A 21,907-nucleotide genomic window follows, 5' to 3' on the forward strand; every position below is an offset into this window, starting at 1 on the left:
CGTTTCTATTCCCAATAATGACATCAGCAGATATGTATTTTAACACTAGCAAATTAATATGACTAGTCACACCCAGATATTGATATCTAAATGTGAGATTTAACCTAATGAGCTTCATCCGAAAGTCGATAGTGTCAAATTGAAAAGCAACTAGTCACTTGTGGAAAAACTACTAGGCTTTTTTAAAAAAGCAACTAGTCTACTACTACTACTACTACTTTCAGCTGCTCCCGTTAGGGGTTGCCACAGCAGATCATCTGTTTCCATTTCTTCCTATCAACTAGTAACAGCGGTAAATTCACTAATAATTACTGGAATAGCAACTAGCATCAGTAAACACCTACTAGTGACTAGTATATAATTACTAGTAGAACTGTCTTCGATACAAGTAAACATGCACTTTAGACCTTGTAGAACCTGATAATGTAATAAATTCCCAATAATGTAATAACCCCGATAATGTAATAAAAATCTGCTCTTGAGTCCATTGAAAATGCAATAAAACCTGATAATGTAATAACTTCCTGATAATGTAATAAAGTGCATTTCAGTGATACAGTGGTTGTGAAAAACGGATAAACAGGTCAAAAGTTAATAAACATTCATGCATGTCCAACTTTGACCTGTTGGTGGCGCTAGAGCTCTGGAGCTAGAGTTGCCAACACTATCACCACTTGAACCCATTAATAGGTGGTCTGCTGTTAAATTATTACAATATTGGGGAATTATTACATTATCAGGACCAGCAAAATGAAGGCTAACCTGATCATGTAATCACCTCCTGTTAATGCAATACTTTATTACATTATCGGTAAAAAGTTTATTACATTATCAGGAAATGCAGTGTATTACATTATCAGGAAGTTATTACATTATCAGGTTTTATTGCATTTTCAATGGCCTCAAGTGCATTTTTTTATTACATTATCAGGGTTATTACATTATCGGGGATTTATTACATTATCAGGTTCTACAGACCTATTATCTATTTTTAGCAACTAGTGGCTTTACATTAGTGACTAGTGACAGTCAGAATAGTGACTAGTATATATGACTAGTGACAGTCAGAATAGTGACTAGCACATATGACTAGTGACAGTCATAATAGTGACTAGCACATAATTACTAGTAGAACTGTCTAAGAGACAGGTAAACATGTATTTTTAGATCTAGTATCTATTTTTTTAGCAACCAGTGGCTTTATAGTAATAGTGACTAGTGACAGCCAGAGTAGACTAGTATTTAAACATCTATAAATACTAGTGTTTAATTTTTAGTGACTAGTGCCTAATAACCTCAGCCATCTTTTTATGGTGGGTTGTATTTAGATGGTGGACAATGGGTCATTTAGGCACTAATCGCTAGTACTTGTTTTTTCACAATAGTGACTAGTATATATAACTAGTGACAGTCAGAGTAGTGACTAATACATATGACTAATGACAGTCAGAGGACAGTCAGAGTAGTAACTAGTATATATTTACTAGTAGAACTGTGTAAGAGACAGGTGAACATGTATTTTTAGATCTAGTATCTATTTTTTAGCAACCAGTGACTTTACAATAGTGACTAGTGACAGCCAAAGTAGACTAGTATTTAAACATCTATAAATACTAGTGTTTAATTTTTAGAGACTAGTGCCTAATAACCTCAGCCATCTTTTTATGGTGGGTTGTATTTAGATGGTGGACAACGGGTCATTTAGGCACTAGTCGCTAATCGCTAGTACTTGTTTTTTTAAACACTAGTCGCTTAAGAAGATACAAGAATAACAGTGACTAGTGCTTTTTAAGAAAAGAATAACAGTGACTAGCGCTTTTTAAGATAGTATATCATTGATAATCTATGCATGTAACAATATTTTTTGCAGTGAATCTCCACATTACAGACATTGTTGTTGTGAAGCACTGTTTTATTTTTTTTAGTGAACAATTTAGAAAGACTGATCCAAACTACTGGCGGCACCTTGGTGACAACCTCTGCCCACATACTGTGGAGAGTAAAATGTGTTGCAGTTGTTCATCTATCTATGCCTGTAAGAAAAAAAAATTCCAGCAAATTTCCAAGTTACCTCAACACTGATGTTGTGAAGCACTTTTGCACTTAAAGGTGAAGTATTTATAAGGACGAACACTATTTAGTTTACCTCAGAAAGTTGAGTCAGTTCATCTGGACACAAAGCGCAGCAGCACAAACGTTTCATCTGTGCCAAAACCGGTGATTTAACACAGGTTTCATCTGCAAATTCGTGGCAATTTGCATGTGAAACCTGTGTTAAATCACCGCTCGTTATGCAACTGTGCTATTTATAAAATTGGGGATACCTGCAGTCAGGAGAGACTGACAAAGTCACTTTGATGAGGGAAGAAATGTTTCTCCCAATTAACTTTGTGCCCAGATGAACTGATTCAACTTTCTGGGATTTCTACATCTGGATTATTGGGCGCATGCATCAAGACACAATTTACTCTATCCACCTCTATGAGAGCCACAGTGACGATAAGAAAACTGACAAGAAGAAGCATGGTGGAAAAGCTGTGCACACAAATGATTGACAGGCAGTGGGCCCGCCCCATCACAGCGAGCTCCTCTGATCCTCCAGTGTGTTCCGGTGTGGGGAGATGGCGGCGCAAATTCACATTTGCAGCTGCCTCACCCAGTACCGTCTACACGGTGTCTTTGTCCACATCTGAGTTTTGTCTTCGCTTGATGGCTGGGAGAGATGGCGCTGGATCGGCTGGGAGAGCGGGGTAGGCTAAGCTAACGGCTAGGCCATGTAGACCGGCAGTTCCGATAACACCGAGGGCGGTCTGGCGGCGGCCTCACCTGGTGTTGACTGTGGTGTTTTTGATGTCGTCGTGAGGAAGTGCGGGGAGGTGTGTCGAGGGTGTCTGGCTGGGAAAGCTGGCGCTGGATCGGCTGGGAGAGAGCTTGGTCTGCTTTGTCCGGTGGGTCTGGGAGCCATGGCCCCTGCCTGGACCTGCGCCCGAAGAGGAAACGCCGAGAGGAATCTAACAGGATGTAGAAGCGGGGCGGGCTAAGCTAATTGCTAACCCATGCAGACCGGTGGTTGCGACAGTCATCTTGGCTGGCGTTCATTCCCTTTGACAGTGATTTTTTGTTTAGTATATATGTGTTAGTTTGGGTATGTGTGTTCTTGTGGTTTTTGGATGTGTTTTTGTCTTTGTGTTGCACTGCTGTGGGCTGGGGGAAACGGCATTTCGTTTCATTTCATGTACGCAAGTGCATGAAGTGAAATGACAAAGTGTCCCCGATTCCTGATCGGTCGATGTCTAGCAGGAGTGGTGAGATTTAGAGATCCTGAACACAGGTACAGCGCTACACACAGATGCCACTGAATGACCACTTGAATTACTCATAGCTGTAAGAGCGATATGAGTTTTGCCACAAAATGAACACAAAGAAAGTTGTCTATCACAGCTTTAAGAGAATCCAAACACAAGCTAGGGCCTTTTGGCAGCTGCACTGGCAACCATCTTCCCTGTTTCAGAGCTGCACATCATTAAATACAGTTAAAGGCGTCGTTTGCTGTTTATGACACAGGGCAGTAAGATAGTATACTATCTCATCTCGTCCCCTCAAGGCACGATAATCAACAAAGCGGTATGGTGCCGCCGACACGCAGCACGTCCTGCTTAACAAGGGGACTCATACCGTCTTTAAACTGATGGTCCTTAAACCGATGCCAAACCAACCCGCAGGACACTTGTCATTGGGTTTAATTATTATCGCTTGGGAGGATGATCTTCTGACAAGCCTTCAACCACAAACACCACGAAAATCACCTGTTTAGACAGACCACAGACAATCTGCCGCTGTCAAGCGCCTCACAGACGCACTAGCGGACAGTGTTATACACATGTAATAACAATGTGATGGTCAGAAATGTGGACGTATATGTATGTTTTTCCATTTACTTGTAGTCTTAACTTGGACGGCAATCTAAAGATGGCTGAATGAGGGGACACCATGGAGATGGTCCTCTTGGCTGAGCTGATAAGATAAAGTGAGGAGACAAGACTGCCAAAGACCCCAGTATGATTAATGGGTTGGCATTGCTTCTATTTTACGCAAACCAGCAGACGCCGGGTGTGAACTATGCTTAAAATATGCCTGAAAGCAGTTTGTAAATTTCCACGACCGCCTCTTGAGATTCGCCACATATTCATGACACCAAAGAAACGACCAAATGGATATAATTTGACAAATTGTTGGCAGGTAGAAGATTTTTAAAGGACATGAGTGGAGAGTAGGAAGGGAAAGTTTTGACAGTGATCCCATTCAGCCTGTATAATGTATCCAAGGGAGGAAAAAAAAGAGATCCGATTTAAATTCACATACACCATCAAGCTTGCCTCCACCTTGAATTTTCATCCAATATGAATGCCAGCGTTCTTTGACCTTGCCGTTTTTTTTTTTTTTTGCTGCACGATAATTTATACAAATGAAATTTTCTACATTCTCCATAGCTGCAGTTTGTGGACTGATTCCATGAGAGTGACATCTTGCTTTGAAAGCCGGACTCTCTCTCTGTCTCTCTCTTGCAACCTCTCTCTCTGTCTCTTGCAATCTCTCTCTCTTGCAATCTCTCTCACTCTCTTGCAATCTCTTTCTCTCTCTCTTGCAATCGCTCGCTCTCACCATCTCTCTCTTGCATCTCTCTCTTGCAATCTCTCTCACTCTCTTGCAATCTCCCTCGCTCTCTCTTGCCATCTCTCTCTTGCAATCGCTTGCTCTCACTCTCTAGCAATCTCTCTCTCTCACTCTCTCTCTCTCTCTCTCTCTCTCTCTCTCTCTCTCTCTCTCTCTCTCACTCTCTTGCAATCTCCCTCGCTCTCTCTTGCCATCTCTCTCTCTTGCAATCTCTCTCTTTCTAGCAATCTCTCTCACTCTCTCTTGCCATCTTTCACTCTCTCTAGCCATCTCTCTCTCTCACTCTCTCTCTCTCTCTCTCTCTCTCTCTCTCTCTCTCTCTCTCTCTCTCTTGCAATCTCCCTCGCTCTCTCTTGCCATCTCTCTCTCTAGCAATCTCTGTCACTCTCTCTTGCAATCTCTCTCTCCCTTTATTTCTTGAGGCGAGCCGGGGATAAGGGGATGGCGGGTGGTGGATGGGAGTTGGACGGTGGGAGGTATGAGCGATGGGGGTGGGGGGTGGGCATCGTCCCAAACTGAAATTAAAGATTTGCAGCGGTTCACTGCCTCTTCACTTAAATTAGAGGCATCCATGCATTTTGAATAGGGAAAGACCAGTTTAATAAAAATGTACACACTGTGGCAAATGGCTTTGTACTGCTGTGGAAATAAAGAATTGGGGATGGGGCAGGGGGGGGGGGAGAGCACGGTAATGTCTTTTGGAGGGTAAACAGAGAGGGTAAACATCACAGAGGTAAATAGTTTGGATATGTGGCCCTCTCATCAAAGCTAATGCCCTGCTGTGCAAATTTACCGAAGTCATTGTGCGTAATTGATTCGCACACAGGATGATAAGCTGTGTTTTGCGATAAGAGGATTGGTTCGAGGACAATTTTGTTTGAGGAGAAAGTGCAATTCGAAATCCGAGCATTTCACGCAAAGGACAAAAATAAATGAATTATTATGAAGGAAACAGGAGATGAATCTGAGCAATCAGACTTCATTTTAGCCAAAACAACAGAGTCTTAACGCCGCGAGCCCGGTTCCTTCGGCGCAGCTGTACCGGGCGTCCAATATTCCTGCGGAATACGAATGTGCGGTGTCTCTTAACATCCAGAGGTTAGCGATATGAAGGTCTGCATGTTGTGTACTGTATGCTTGATGACAAAGTGCTATTTCAATCCACCCCCTCAGGCACATGGTGTAATTCCTGGCAAGTCCCCTATGTGACCGTGTGCATCTTCCTATGGCGTAATGTACTCGAAACGATAATCTTATCCATGCTCGCCGACCCTGCCTCATAATAATTCCAGGAATGCAATATATAGGGAATATCCTTCTCTGTAGTTGTCTTAGTTTAACCTTAATCCATGCTTCCGGGGCGGGGGGGTGGGGGTGGGTGGGGGGTGCTTCCTTGCTCCTCTGACGAAGACCACATACACCAGGCCCAAAAGCACGACTCGGCGGCGGACGCGAAAGCCAATGAATGACATCCATCCTCGGATCTCTCTCTCGTTGTATTGCCCTTGTGTTGTGCCCTTATCCTCTCGCTCTCACACACATGCACGGGCACACACATACACGGGCACACACACACATGCACGGGCACACAAAATGCCGCAAGACGCCATTCAACCAAAGCAATAACAGGGGGAAATAGGGCATATTCTTCCCACTTGTTTTAATTTGCTCCCACCAGCTACAGGAGGCCCGGGGTGATAAAATACCAGCATAACACATCAGCACACCCCTCACAGCACCTCCAAGCGTCCCTCTCTCCCTTTGTCACGCCAACCCCCCTCCCCCTCCAGCCCCCTTCCCCCCACTCAGGCCTCTGGCATTTGCATTTATAGTGGGTTGCTGGGGGGGGGAACTGCCGCTATTCCTTAATTCTTTTCTTTTTAATTCCCCCCCCCTCTCCCCCCGGATAATTTGATGCCTCCTTTACTCTGTTACGTACCTGAGCCAGCTCGTGTCCAATCCCTCTCTCTCTCTCATCCTCTTCATCCATTTCTCCCTCATCTTCCTCCTCTTCTAGGTAGGTTGTTTTTGAGGAAGAAGAGGCAGATTCGGGTCCCTGCGACGGTGAGTCAGCCGGGCCCCGCTCCCACACGTCAGCAAGCTAAAGATAAAAAGCAATCAGGGGACCCGGTGGAATAAATTAATGAATAAATAATTGAATAAACACTTAAACTCAACACACTTGCTGTGACGCGCATTCTCGTCTGCGGCACGATTAGTATGTAGTGCTCCACGAGGCCTGTTGGAGACGCACAGACTCATCGGCTAATTGCCGAATCTCTCGTATGTCGCTTTCGTTTAGCGCCTGCTAATTAAGTGAATGTAAATGTAAGGGTTAATTAACTAACTTTGAGGGAAATTAAAACCAAATGAAAGCAGGTGAGATGTCACCATTAGGGAAAGGGATCGGAAATATTGTTCCCTTCGTCACATTCCCGCCACGCCAGGATCCCGCTGGTTTAAATTAGCCGTGGCGATAAAGAAGCCCGCGGAACGTGTCCCCCCCCTGCAAAATCAATTTCCGCTGCCCTAAAATTGTTTTATTACGAAGTAATTGACACAAATGATAAGCCCTCCTGCCCTCGACTCACTGAGGAACTAACCGTGTTGACTGCAACAGGGCCACGGGTAAGCTGGTCGCCGAGGATCTGACCGTAAATGGTTCCTACTCGGAGAGCTACCGGACTCCCGGATATTTTTAAGTCGTGGCCAAACGTGTCCGACAAAACAGCAGAGACGACCCCTGTCAAACAAATCTCACATGAATGAAGAATACCCCCCCCCACACACACACACACACATCCATACATACATATACACTGATGAGCCAAAACATTATGACCCCTAACAGGTGACCCAAATAACGCTGGTCATCTCCAAACAAGGGCACATGTGAAGGTCAGGGTAGACCCGACGGTAAGCGAACAATGGGATCTCGTAGTCAACGTGTTGGATGCAGGAGAAACTGGCAGGAGTAAAGACCCGAGAGACTTTGACAAGGGCCAAACTGTTATGGCCGGATGACTGGGTCAGAGCATCTCTGACACAGCAAGGCGTGTGGGGCGCTCCTGGTCAGCAGTGGGGAGTACCTACCGACAGTGGTCCGAGCAGGGACAAACCACATACCGGCGACGGGGTGTTGGGTGCCCAAGGCTCATCGATGCACGACGGCAACGAAGGTCATCTGAACCGACAGAAGGTGTACTGTGGTACAAGTCACAGAACATTTTATTGATGGTTATGGGAGGAAGACACAGGGCATCGCACCCTGCTGCGGAGCCGCAGACCGGTCAGAGTGCCCATGGTGACCCCTGTCCACTGTTGAAAGTGCCTACAATGGGCACATTAGTGTTGGAACTGGACCTTGGAGCAGTGGAAGAAGGTGGCCTGGTCTGATGAGTCCCGTTTTCGTTTAGATCATGTGGATGGCCGTGTACGTGTGCCATTTACCTGGGGAAGTGATGGCACCAGGATGCACTGTGGGAAGACATGCAAATGGAGGGGGGTGTGATGCTCCGGGCAATGTTCTGCTGGGAAACCCTGGGTCCGGCCATTCATGTGGACGTCAACTGGAAACATGCCACCTACCTAAAAACATCGTTGCAGACCAGCTACACCCCTTCATGGCAACGGTATCCCCTGATGGCAGTGGCCTCTTTCAGCAGGATAATGCACCCTGCCACACCACACACACATTGTTCAGGAATGGTTTGAGGAACATGATGAAGTGTTCAAGGTGCGGCCCTGGCCTCCAAATTCCCCAGATCTCAATCCGACCGAGCATCTGTGGGACGTGCTGGACCAACGAGTCCGATCCAGGGTGGGTCCGCCTCGCAACTTACAAACAAAACTTGAAGGATCTACCGCTCATGTTTGGTACCAGATACCACAGGTCACCTTCAGGGGTCTTGCTGAGTCCATGCCTCGGCGGATCGGTGCCGTCTTGGTGGCACACGGACCAGAGGACCAACAGCATACTAGGCAGGTGGTCATAATGTTTTGGCTCATCCGTGTATATATTCTCACACACATGAGCACACCACCGAGGGACCCCCCACACACACAGAAATTGACACACAGACATGCACATCTGAATCCAGACACACATTACAGACTGGTTGTGTGCACAGCAAAGTGTGTTGTGGTGATGCAGCATCCCAATAACCCGATAGGCAAAGGGAATATACATTTCTATTGTCGCCGTACCACCGCGGCTCTGATCGTGTGTCTGATGTGGCCGACAAACAGGAGTAAAAGCACGGAGAACCATTTGGTGTATATCTGAAAGGTGCATATGTGGACATGAAACCAAACACACAAGCACGCCGAGGCACATTCCAATAGGTAGAAACGCACATGCAAATTAACACACGTGCATGATACACACACACACACACACCGGTACATAGACTCCATCTTGATTGATAATACCACATACAAAACACCCCTGGTATGCACCACATGGTGGGGGCTACAGCATCTCTGCTCTCCGTTTCCCATGCTGCTCCGGGAGGAGGGGGGGCGATGCGGAGAAAGTGTGGGTATCCACCTCCGAGTCCTGGCTCCACGGAGCGGGGGGTTGTCGGGGAAGGATGCTGAACTCATCAGGGTTTAAAGTGGCCGTGTTTACTGTTTGGCCAGACAGAGCTGTATAATTTCAATCAGCCGCACTTCCTCCGCTCGCTCGCAGCACAGCTCATCGCCACTCACCTCTGCGGGCACGCCGTTTTGTCCCCCTGATTGGAGGGCCTCGGCTCCAATTAGCACCCGAGCAGGATGACATTTCAAAAGAGGCTCGGTCCGCCGCCGTCTGGAACACGCGGCCCGACTTCACTGACGGCGTGGAAACGGGACTCGCCGGCCTGGATACTCAGTGTGCGTCGCTTTGATCTTTTCTTCTTTTTTAATCTTTTGAGCAAATTATGTTCTGTGTGGGTGTGCGAGCCGAGTCCTTCTGGAAAATGCCTGCATCTGGGTTGTCTCTCTCTCTCTCTCTCTCTCTCTTTTTTCTTTTCTTTCTTTGGTCATATTCGAGGAATGTAACTTTAATGTTACCCATTGCATAGGCGGTATCGGAGGAAATTCATCTTTTAGACTCCAGCACTCACGCTTCTTAGTCCCGCGGTTTAGTCTTTTTTTTTTTCCTTCTTCTTCTTCTTCTTCTTCTTCTTTTCATTTATTGAGGTCTTTCGGACTATAAAGTGGAATTTATCCGACGGAAAAACAACAACACAATTACAGCGTTACCCAACACGAACTTCCACACATCATTACCAATGCTGCTCCCCCCCCCCCTTCCCCTCTTCCTTCCCGCCGAGCCACCCCCGTCCCTTTCAACTTCCCTTCTCCTTCCTCTGGTCCCTTCACCTTCATCCCCTCTTCCCCGCTCTTTAAACCAACACATTAATAATTCATACATCTTTAAATCATATCCAACCCAAAATCATATCTGCACAGTGGTAATCAGGGGGAGCGCGCGCACGCACACACACACGCACACACACACACACACACACACACACACACACACACACACATGTAAAAAAAATCTCTCTCCCCCTCTCACCCTTTTCTAGGTGGTGTGTGTCTTCCTCAAGCTCGGGTCCTCTACCAGAGGCCTGGGAGTTTGAGGGTTCTGTGCAGTATCTTAGCTGTTCCTAGGACCCCACTCTTCTGGACAGAGACCACAGATGTTGTTCCTGGGATCTGCTGGAGCCCCTCTGCCAGTCTGGGGGTCACAGCCCTAGTGCTCCTATTACCACTGGGACTACTGTGGATTTCACCTTCCACATCGGGTCTGGTTCTTCCCTCAGCCCTTGGTATTTCTCTAGCTTCTCATGCTCTGTCTTCCTGATGTTGCCGTCGCTCGGGATTGCTACATCAATCACTACTGCTGTCTTCTGTTCCTTGTCGACCACCACGGTGTCTGGTTGGTTAGCCAGCACCTGCTTGTCAGTCTGGATCTTGAAGTCCCACAGGATCTTAGCTCTGCCATTCTCAGCCACCTTTGGAGGTGTCTCCCATTTGGACTTGGGGACTTCCAGTCTGTATTCAGTACAGATGTTCCTGTGCACTGTCCCAGCCACTTGGTTGGGCCTTTCAGTGGACACCAGGGGTGCCCAATGCCAGGCCTTGAGGGCCGCACTGTCTGCGGGTATTTGTTCCAACCATGCACTACACCACCTGATTTAACTAATGAGCTCACCTCTTGGACTAAGGACGGGAAGGAATTAGTTAAATCAGGTGGTGTACTGCATGGTTGGAACAAATACCCGCAGACACTGCTGCCCTCGAGGCCTGGAGTTGGGCAACCCTGGTGTATGCTTTCCCAGCTAGCGTTTTACACCCTGCTACTAAGTGCTGCACTGTGTCAGGGGCGTCTCTGTACAGCCTGCATCTTGGGTCTGGTCTGGTGTGGTAGACCCCCTGCCTCAACCAATCTGGTCCTGAGTGGCTGTTCTTGTGCTGCTATGATCAGAGCCTCTGTGCTGTCCTTCAGTCCAGCCTTTCCTAGCCACTGGTAGGATTTCTCAGTATCAGCCACGTCTTCTATCTGTCGATGGTACGTCCCATGGAGGGGCTTGGTCTTCCATGATACCTCCTCTTCTTCTTCCTCCTCCTCCACACTCTCTCTCCTCTGCTGCCTGAAGTACTCACTCAGCAGTTCGTCCCGTTTGATTTTGTGTGTTCATTTTAAATTAATTAAGAGGAAAAACCCCGCCTGCAAAGGTTTTGCTAACATAAAACAGCTGTTACATAACCAGCTAATACGTTGGGTCTATTTCTGCAATACTCAGCTCCACGTCCATCAAAGTGTCCTCATTGGTATGAGCAGGTTTTGCCTAAATAATGTCTAAATGACGTTTTATTTTTTTCAAACTATTGTTAAAAACACATATTAAAAAAATCTTGTCCCAACAACAAGGATATAACATGGGTAGGATATATTATTCCTGAGGTAGTACTTTTTCAGTTGTTCACTCAGTTTTGTAGTTTTTGCAAAGAAAAACGGCATGACAGCTTATCAACAAAGTGAGTCGTCCCTAAACTTTTGACAGGCAGCATATATGCATATTCATACACCTGCACATATGCTTACTTGCAAAAACTGTTAAACTGAATACAGTGTACACACGTATATAATAAGGTTTTTGTATTATTGTATTACAGGCTCATTAACTATGTCCATGGAGGACGCAATAGAGGACCGTTGGTCTCGTGAGGCGTTTACTTATTCCTTATTCCTGCAGACTAAGAGTTGATTTATAGATAGATCTTAACAATTCTCCAACGGTTCTCAGAGATGGGGTCCTCGTTGAACCCATTATATTCTCAGAAGCCATATAAAAGGCCGTTTCCTTAAGCCAGAGCGAAACCTGAGCAGGTTCTTACTCGGCCAGGATGCAGCAGCAGCGCTGCAGGAACTGCTGTCTGGAAAAATCTGCTTTGCTTTGCCATTGTAGTCAACTTGTGTGTATTACTGTGGTCTGTATGACTCTCGAAACATGCATTGTTTGGATGTGTGTGTGTGTATGTGTGTGTGTGTGTGTCCATCCTATAGCAGTTGTTGAGCCGTGTGTAGCACTGCCTGTGGGTATGCATGCCAGTGTGTGTGTGTGTGTGTCCATCCTATAGCGGTTGTTGAGCCGTGTGTAGCAACGCCTGCGGGTATGTATACCCATGTGTGCGTGTGTGTGTATATGTGTATGCGTGCGTGCATGTGTGTGTGTGTGCGTGTGTGTATAGCAGTTTGTGAGTTGTGTGCAGCAGTGCCTGTGTGTATATGCATGTGTATGTGTGTGTATGTGCATGCATGCGTGCGTGCATGTGAGTGAGAGAGAGAGAGAGAGTGTGTACACCCTTGTGTGTGTGTGCATATACATGTTAACAACCTTGGTATCTCAGGTGCTGCATGAACATGAACGGTGTCCACACAGGTGTTTTGGGGCTTCTTGTCACACAAGTGTTGTGGGGCTTCTTGTCAATCTGCATATTTCAGGCCGTTATCAATTTTATTTCCCCAACCTACATATTCCTCAGTAACAGCACACCATTAGAAGCTCCCTGCTCTTTGCCTTTCAGAGGTCTGGCTCTAATGGCTGCTCTAATAGTCCCCCTCACCTCCCATAATTAAAGATTCAAAGCACTGACACAAAAGAGAGAAAGGAAGATAGCTTTTCTTTTGAACTCGGAGGCTGAATGAGAGCTCCTCTGGGAGAGACACAGAGAGAGAGAGAGAGAGAAAATGTTAAAAGTACAAAAATAACAACATTAGGCCCTATTTCATATGCATGGCTGCACCCCTTAAGCCCTCGGTCCACACAGCCTCCGTCTTTTCCAGACACGGTGGATTTGGAGTCGTCTGCTGTCACCCGCTCGGCTCGCTGTAACAGGGGTCCGGCCGGCCACACCACTTGAGAGGTGCCACGGCAGGTCACCTCATAGCATCGGCATGACGTTATGCGTCCCCCCGCCCCACACCAGGCCCGGCCGAGTGTTTAGCATTTCACAGAGGGCTCTTGTGTTGCAGCCGGGGGGGGGGGTGTTGCCCCCTTGAAGCTAATTGCTGTGCCCTTCTCTTAACGAAACAAGCCTGGGAAATAAATATCTAATGTGCCCCTTGGTACAGTCATTAGTTAACTGCAAATTTACCACTCCAAAACTTTTTTCCCCCATCCGTTACTCCATCTCGGTTTAACTCCATCCTTCACACCTCACCACACACACTTTTCTTCGTGTGTAACGGTTTTCCGATCGATGCATATTTCTGTGAGAGGATATTATGGGAAAAAAAGGGTGGGGAAACACGGTTGGGCGACTGTTTATAACCAGCGCCGAGTTTGTAAGTTATGAGGACTTGGACCAGCGGCGTGATTCAGCAGGTCAGTTGTAAAGGTCGAGATCCCACAACGTAGCAGCACGTCAACGACGACGTTAAACGACCGGCCGGTTGAAATCATGTAAATGTCATTGCGAGCCTGTGGTCTGCTGTCGCCCTCCTGCACAACCAACCTACTGCACCCATGCAACACACGAATGCATAGCTGCTTAGCATACACAGAAAACCACAACTTAACAGAAACCACCCGTTAACCAGAGTGGACCGTCCACCCACTTACAAGCAAATTCATACAAATTTAGACTCATCCATATGCATACGTATAAATATTCATCACACACATTTCCAGCTGCTGCACATTCACATTGACACATACAGTTAGTTTATAGACACGTGTTACACAATTATGGGGAATTATGGGGAGGGCTGCAGACTACCACGTCTCCTCCGATACATGTGGGGTCGCCAGCTGCTTCTTTTCACCTGACAGTGAGGAGTTTCACCTGGGGGAGGTAGCGCATGGGAGGATCATGCTATCCCCCCCCCAGTCCCCCCCCCCAAAAGGCACGCCGACTGACCAGAGGAGGTGCTAGTGCAGCAACCAGGACACATACCCACATCCGGATTCCCACCTGCAACCTCAGCCAATTGTGTCTGTAGGGACGCCCAACCAAGCCGGAGGTAACACGGGGATTCGAACCGCCGATCCCCGTGTTGGTAGGCAACGGAATAGACCGCTACGCTACCCGGACGCCCCAGCTATCATTAACTTAATCACCGATCCTCAGAAAAAGATGAGACTTTTTGAGTGTTAGAAAAGCGCTACGTCTCTCGGATCATTCACAAAGCTCCTATCTCACCGTCTCTTCTTTAGCACAATGACAGATCGGCATAGTAGTGAGGATTTCAAAGAGTCTTTCCACAACGCCTTCTGCAGTGTTCTCGAACCCTTATCTGGTTGGAAACAAACAACTCCAGCCAGCTTGCAGCCCGAGATCCTGCTTATTGTTCTGGGCATGAAAATCGATGCAGCCCTCGCTGTTTGAAATATCTTCGTCGTGGAATTCAACGAGTGTGCAGAAGAGCTACAATTTATGAGAATTCTGAAATCTTCCTTTTGACAATGTGAGAACTCATGATGGCGCCGAAGCTGTCAACGCTATAAGTTGTTTGCAGTCAAGTGATTCCAATGACGCGTGAAACTCAGATGGAGGGCAGGAAGTGAAAAGTGGAATGGATGAGATGGAGGAAAACCCACACTGTGCTAGTTTAGACGACATTACAAGAGGAATGTATAAACAGAAAATAAGATACGTTGGATGTGATCCTTATGTTATGAAGAGCAGCGATTTTTCAACTGAATTAAAAGATTTGCCTGAGGCAGTAGACTTGTTCTCCAGACATCCTTCTACTCAAGAAAACAAAAGTATGGAGGCATGCAACTTTTTTTGTTAGCGGTTGGGTCCATGACCTTAGCACCAAGGTGCTCCACAATAGCTTGTTTGGTTTTCGCCAGGTGAGTGGCTTGTCTTTTATGGTCCTGGAGATTAACCTAGCAACAAACGGTAAATGCTGTGGCACCTCTCCATGTTAACGTTACGGTTGTTTATGTAACGTTACTAGACTGACCACTCTCAAAGGTCCGGTGAAACACCTCTAAATTAACTGCTTTTGTTTTTGTATAAGATGTATGTACATGAAATTGTAGCCTACCCTACCCAACGAAGGGAAATGACAGTAACTCTTAGTTTCTTAAAACACACTTCTGCAGATCCACACACGGGGAAACTAAGACCAAACACAGCAACTATAATTTCTAGGGTTTGTCTTAGACTAAGACAAACAACACAAAGTGTAGTTGCAATGTCATATCTTAAAATGTTCCATGTTATGGACCAACAGTTAGCTACATAAACATAGCCACATAAGTTATGTTACCTTTGACAAACTGGTCGCTGCATGCATAAGCCTTATCTGACTCCGCTGGACCGAGGTTCGCAAGCCATTCTCTCCATTCTCTCTCTGGTCAATTTCTTGTATCCCTCCCCCATGAGCAATAACTTTTGGTACTCAATAAAAACTCCTTGTGGTTTCTCAGTTTGATCAATCTGAGCAACCATAAATGACGCCAAACATAGGCATTTCCAAAATTTGTGACAGTGCTTCCTATGTAGAAAATCACTTCTTGCTCTCCATCTGTAGTTCGCGCCACAGCCACACAGTGACATGACATCATATGCAAACAATCTATTGTCCGTTATACTCCAAGTAACGTATCCAAAGAGGTACACTAGGGAGCCGGAGGTGGCAGAGTTGGAGATGTTAAGATTTTCGTTGGGAGTGACGAAGAAGGACAGGATTAGGAACGAGTATATTAAACGGACAGCTCAGGTTGGACGGTTTGGAGACAATGGTTTGGATGGTTTGGACATGTGTGGAGGAGAGATGCTGGGTATATTAGGAGAAGGACGCTGAATATGGAGTTGCCAGGGAAGAGGAAAAGAGGAAGACCAAAGAGGAGGTTTATGGATGTGGTGAGGGAGGACATGCAGGTGGCTGGTGTGACAGAGGAAGATGCAGAGGACAGGAAGAGATGGAAACAGATGATCCGCTGTAGTGACCCCTAATGGGAGCAGCCGAAAGTAGTAGTAGTAGTAGTAATGTATCCAAAGAGATGGTACGTTTGAGCAAGAGTCAAGTATTTATCGGAATTCATAGTTGTCACTAAACAAATAGTAGAAGTAGATGAAGTTTTACCTCTCTCGGGGTCAACAATTTTAACTGCAAATAGCGCTCGTGTCAGATTTTCCATGTAAAATCAAAATGGAACAGGGCAATAGCCGGCGTGTGATAACACGGTGCATTGCATTACAGTAAATAAATGGATTCTGTAATCCATAGGCATCTAAATTTGCCCTGAAATTGGTTTCCATTAGAAATAGTGAAGGAGTGCTGGGATAGGCGGCCCTTGTATCACTTCCATTATTGGTATCTCTCATCCTTCCATAACTAGATTTTATACCCAGGAGAGAGGTTGAGCACATTGATTTTTGAAAATCGTGAATCTTTGGTGTAAAAGCTGACTTACTGAGCTTAATTTCAAGGCTGACGGGTATCTGGACACACGGCACTTAAATCACAGCTAATGTCTGCCTAAACCCACAAATAAGCAAACGGCGGTATCATGAATAAAGCTGAGTAGAGGCTGACTCTCTGGGCTTCTTTTACATTAAGAAATATCTGACGTCTACCACAACATAAACACAAAGTGCCTTAATGGAAAGGCAAGCTGTCCTTGGCCGAGCCCAAATCACAGCCTGTTGCAACATGAAGGCGTATTTCTCCATTACTGCGCTGTACGCCATCCCGAGCCACATTCATCTTGAAATACAGGTGCTTACAAACATGATTTCATAAATCATTCTGTAAAAACGTCCCATTTATGCAGTTATCTCTGCGACACATTTTATGGATCAGTCCTGTTGGACAAGAATCACGGCAGTACCTCTGCGGTGCTCAGTCAAGTTCGGAAAACTAGAAATTATCACCCCGCAAGTTACCGCACAGGCTGAAAGAACATAAAAGAGACGCAAAACATTGAATCAGTTCATCTGGACACACCTTTCATTGACAGATGCATTTCATCACTCATGTAATGCCCCTTTTCCACTACATGGTACCGGCTCAACTCGCAGAGTGTAGTTTTCCATTATCGTAACAGTCCCCCCTCAAAGCAGCTGGTCTGCATTGGTTTTGGTACCCGCTCCAGTTTTTTTGGAACCTCGACAAAGGTGGTAACAGTCACCAAAATGCTGGTACTTTCCAGTAATGGAAAACGAAAAAGTCGAGCCGAGTTGAGCCGGCACCATGTAGTCAGTGGAAAAGGGGCATAAGTGACCTCTTCAGTCTAAACTGACTGCAGGTATCCCCACCCTTATAAACAATACAGTTGCATAACGACCAAAACCAATGATCGGTTTCATATGCAAATTGCCGTGACCGTTAACTAGAGTTACAATGGCCATGTGTACTATTCACAGAGGATTTGGGAATGTTTGCAATCACAGTATTGTAAGATGGTGACAGCTGTACTCTTAACCCCCCCTCCCCTCCATCCCTGGTTCAGGGATGGTCTCTTAGCTTGGTTCAGGGATGGCACTCTTACTCTTACATCAGGTCTTACATCTTACTCTTACCATCAGGGATGGTACTCTTAGCCCCGCCCCCTCTGTTCAGGGACGGTCGTTCCCTCTTCACATAGATGGTCTCTTTGACTCCTCATTCAAACCAGCGTTCCTCTCGATCAAGGATGTGCACATCCTCATCCTTGCGAGAGTGGCCACTGGCCTGTGGACGGGTGTAGACTGCGGAGTCCTGGCCTGACGCGTTAGCTCTCCTGTGTTGCGCCATCCTCTTGGCCGGTGCCCATTTAGTTTCCCCAATGTACAAGTCCCAGCAATCCTATTACTTTCTGTGATTATCTTACTTGGGTTATTGAGCATGCATAAAAGCATAAGAGCGAATAACCAAAAGCACAAGGACTGTTATAGCTTATTTCCATTCCACAAACAGATGCATTTCCATGAGAACGTCTGGCTTTGCTCAGGAGAGACCATTGAGACGAGACTGCACAATACTGAAGTGTTCTTCGTGATTCACTCAGAGAATATATCACCTAACTGATGTATTGATTGCTTCAATAGGAAATCGCCTTGAGAATAAATGCCACTGTTTAGACCTCGTTGCCAAATGGGAACGGCATTGTGTTTGTCTCCTGTATATCAGCTGTGTTTAAAGAGCAACATGATGAGGAATGGACTCCCTGATATGGCTAGGGATGCTTGCCAAAACCTTACATCAATAGCGCGCTAGCAATTGATGGCGGGTCTGTATCGGCCTAGTCGAGATGTACCGTGTACATGATTAGGCTGAGCAGCCATTTCTTAATGTAATGGCCCTGCCTCAGGTAATCTAGTAGGAAGCCGGAGCATCTCCCAAATTAATTTTGATTTCTGAGCTTGGCTCAAACCTAATCGGGTTTCTCCAGAGTGCTGTACTATGCTTTAATAGATTACCAATGAGCTTTACATGAGCATACTGCCCCACCAGCAGAGAGAGAGAGAGAGAGAGAGAGAGAGAGAGAGAGAGAGAGAGAGAGAGAGAGATGGTATGTCAAAGACCCATCCTCTTTGTCCTTTAGTCCATGTCTCAGTCTTGTACACATTCAAGGCCAATGATGCTGCTCGACGCATTCAGATGTAGTTTTCCTTCCAGCCTCTCTCGGAGAAAACGCACAATATATCGCATTGTCAGGTGGGAGCCGCTGAATAGCGGCCCACACTTAGCAGGGCCGCTTACAGACTGGAACACAGACTAATGTCCCTGCTTTCGGGAAAAAAAAGAGCCTCTTTCTGGTAAAGAGAAATAGCTTTTTCTCTCTTAAGAGAAAATTATTACAATGGAAAATCCGATTAGAAATTCCTGTTCCCGGGATGACTGTCGGAACCGCCGGTCTGACCGCGAGCCCACACAGACCGGCAGTTCCGACAGTCATCCTGGCTGGCGTTCGTTCCCTCGGACAGTGATTTTTTTTGTTTTTGTTTTGATATACGTGTCAGTCTGAATATGTGTGCTCCTGTAGTTTTCGTATGCGTTTTCGTCTTTGTGTTGCACTGCTGTGGGCTGGGGGAAACGGCATCTCGTCAAATAAAGCGTTCCTGATTCCTTATTCCTGAAGGACGGTAGCGGTTATTATGGGATGATCACTAGCTGCTATTGAATCCCTGCTGTGTTTTGCACAGGTCGGCGAAGGTCCACCGGAGTATTATTCAAATAATCAAGGCCAAAAACACTTTTGTGTTCTTTCTAAACCACGCACAGGGAGAAGGGGGGGAGGCCGGCAATTCCAGCCATTTCCAAATATTACTTAATTAAACATATGTTTTGCAGGTGGGTAAAGGAGGGCCGGTGTCACGACCTTGCCTCTCGGTGCGTCTCGGGAAGCCCGGTCGAGACAATGACACTTTGTGCACGAGCCTTATATTTATGCACATACGTAATCGCACGCCCGGGCCACTTTCCGAGCTACCTGTCAAGCCCCGGGACCAATCTGGGAGAGTGATTAGTTATGCCTGAGCGCCTTTTCTGAACATTCCCCATCTGCATGCGGTAGTAATGTATGGAATAAACAGTGTCAGTAATAAGACTTGAGACTGACAAGGTTAACCCGATGCAAGATAAACAGTTGGGCGATGATGGAGGTCACCAAGGTCTGACGGTTCTGAAAGGCTCTCGGGAGTGTTTCTTTTTTCTGTTTGTTTTTTTTTGGGGGGGGGGGGCAGATATTGTCAGCGGTGTAACCCAACGGGCTCACCTTGCGTAAAATGATAACACTGGTTATAACCTACCGGTGAAACCACAACATACGAGTCAATAGAGTAAACGTTCCAAGGCGAAACGCGGCGAGTCGATACCCGCTCCCGACAGGAGGCGTGTGCGTCAGCAGGAAAACTATCGCGTCGGCGCATCCTTCGGAAGACAAAAAAATAAAAAAAGGTATCGCTTAACGCGACGAACAGCTGCTCTCATTAATTGTCTGTAATGGCCGGGGGTTTTTTTGTCTTTGTGTTGGTCCCGCTGCAGTGGAACACAGCAGCACCTGGCACAAACACTTTCCCTGTGCGACTCTGCAGCCTACATTATTCAGCAGGGGTTTTAAACTACCCAACATCCTTCGCCGTTGCTGGCTGAAGATGACTGCCGATTGGGCTAATGGTCTCCCAGCACACCAGATCGGTGGCAATGACATGAACGTGTTAGCCAGGAGCTGCCGTAACTCATCACAGTGCGTTTATCACCTCGCCATATTTTGCACACGCGTTTGCACTTGACCGCTTCCGTTCCTCAGTTAGCCTCCATTTTGTTTTGTTTTTTTGTTGACTCTTTCCCCCCCTTCTCCCCAATTGCACTTGGCCAATTACCCGACTCTTCCGAGCCGTCCTGGTCGCTGCTCCATCCACTCTCTGCTGACCCGGGGAGGGCTGCAGACTCCCACATGCCTCCTCCGATACACGTGGAGTCGCCAGCCGCTTCTTTTCACCTGACAGGGAGGTGTTTCACCAAACCCAGCCACCGAGGGCGCACAAGCCAGGGCACTCTTAGTGCCGGTCCCAAGCCCGGATAAATGGGGAGGGCTGTGTCAGGAAGGGCATCCGGCGTAGAAATCATCGCCAAATCAAATATGCGGATCATAAATCAGATTTCCATACCGAACCGGTCGAGGCCCGGGTTACCAACGACCGCCACCGGTACCGATGGCCAGCAGGGTGCCGGTGGAAACTATGCTACCGTTGGGCGAAGGAGAAGGAGCGGGGGAAGGCATGTCCAGAGGCAGCGGGACAGGAGGAAGGATAGGAGTGTGGAGGTGAGAGTCAGAACTCTGAATGTTGGCACTATGACATGCAGGTGGCTGGTGTGACGGAGGAGGACGCAGAGGACAGGAAGAGATGGAAACGGATGCTCCGCTGTGGCGACCCCTACCAGGAGCCGGCAGAAGTAGTAGGAGTGAGGAGTTTCGCCAGGGGGATGTAGCGTGTGGGAGGATCACGCTATTCCCCCCGGTTCCCCCTCCCTCCAAAACAGGCGTCCCGACCGACCAGAGGAGGCGCTAGTGCAGCGACCAGGACACATACCCACATCCGGCTTCCCACCCGCAGACGCAGCCAACGGTGTCTGTAAGGACGCCCCACCAAGCCGGAGGTTAACACGGAGATTCGAACCGGTGATCCCCATGTTGGTGGCAACGGACCAGACCACCATGGTACCCGTTTTTTTGTTTTTTTGTTTTAATCTAACTGATGTGACGCCTCTCTTGCAACGCTACTGTAACCGACGTCATGGTAACGAAACTGAACCAAAGGCTGGCCGTGTAAAACTACGGCGCCGTTCTAATTCATCCCCCAGCTGAAAATGGGAGGGCTGTTGATTTCGGCGATGTCTCGGGCGATCAGCCAGAGCGGTCTATGGGCAAAGACACTTTAAGCTGACCACATGCTGAGCTCACTTGGTGGGATAAAGACACACGTCTGAAACCCACTGCATCCAAAGATGATGTGCTTTACAGTGCAACAGGCTTATGCGGCACACCGAGACTTACATTAGGATTAAAGTGCCCAAGGGCCCGAGCTACTGAGACCCCATGGTGTGAAGAAACCCTTGTCAGCTGTCAGTCAGGAGAACCGGAGCACACAGGCGGGCGGCAGCATGTGGGATATCCAAGGCTCTGCCGCTGCTGCTTCCACCGTTCCGCATCACTTCCAGGAGAGATGCGGTACGACCACAGCTCTCACCGCCACAACGAAGCCGATCACGACCTGCGGCGCCGTTAATTAAAAT

Source organism: Lampris incognitus, chromosome 14 (assembly GCF_029633865.1).
Source record: "Lampris incognitus isolate fLamInc1 chromosome 14, fLamInc1.hap2, whole genome shotgun sequence".
Taxonomy (NCBI): Eukaryota; Metazoa; Chordata; class Actinopteri; order Lampriformes; family Lampridae; genus Lampris; species Lampris incognitus.